The sequence below is a fragment of the Seriola lalandi genome, unplaced genomic scaffold (assembly GCF_002814215.2).
Source record: "Seriola lalandi dorsalis isolate HSWRI2012SDOR001 ecotype SW California unplaced genomic scaffold, Sedor1 jcf7180002054883, whole genome shotgun sequence".
NCBI classification, from domain to species: Eukaryota; Metazoa; Chordata; class Actinopteri; order Carangiformes; family Carangidae; genus Seriola; species Seriola lalandi.
In genome coordinates, this window is record NW_019525658.1 from 857,296 (window position 1) to 857,874 (window position 579).

Genomic DNA, 579 nt, shown 5'->3' on the forward strand with positions numbered 1-579 from the left:
CAAAGATAAGGAAGAAACTCCACACAGATGAATGTTTTGTTTCTTGTTGAGCAATGTTAGATATTAGCAGATCACAGTCGCAGCATCTCAATAGATGTTAACTGATAAGTTAGTCCAGCACAGCAGTTAGCCTCGGAGTCTCATTAGCCTCGGATATTGTGTTTCGTCTGTTTCAATGCCTCCAAGTGTCAAACAATAAGAGCTTTGAGCTAAATGATGATGATGTTACTAAGTAACATGCTTACAATGACAATACTAATACCTGCTAACAGGTATAATGTTTATCGTGTTCAACATCTTACTTTAGCATGTTAGAATGCCCATGCTAACACTTGCTAATTTAGCACGAAACAGAAAGCACAGCTGAGGCTGATATGGGGATGTCAGTAGTGTTGCAGGTAGGAGGTCCTAAACCAGTGATGCCATGGTTACGGCCCGCGGGCCGGACCGGCCCGATTGAACATCACATCCGGCCCGTGGGTTGATATGGGAGAGCATTTTTTTTTTTTTAAATCTAATGTTTTATTTTTATTTTAATTTTCGTGGAACCCGTCAGTTGCATAGACTGTTAAAAAAAAA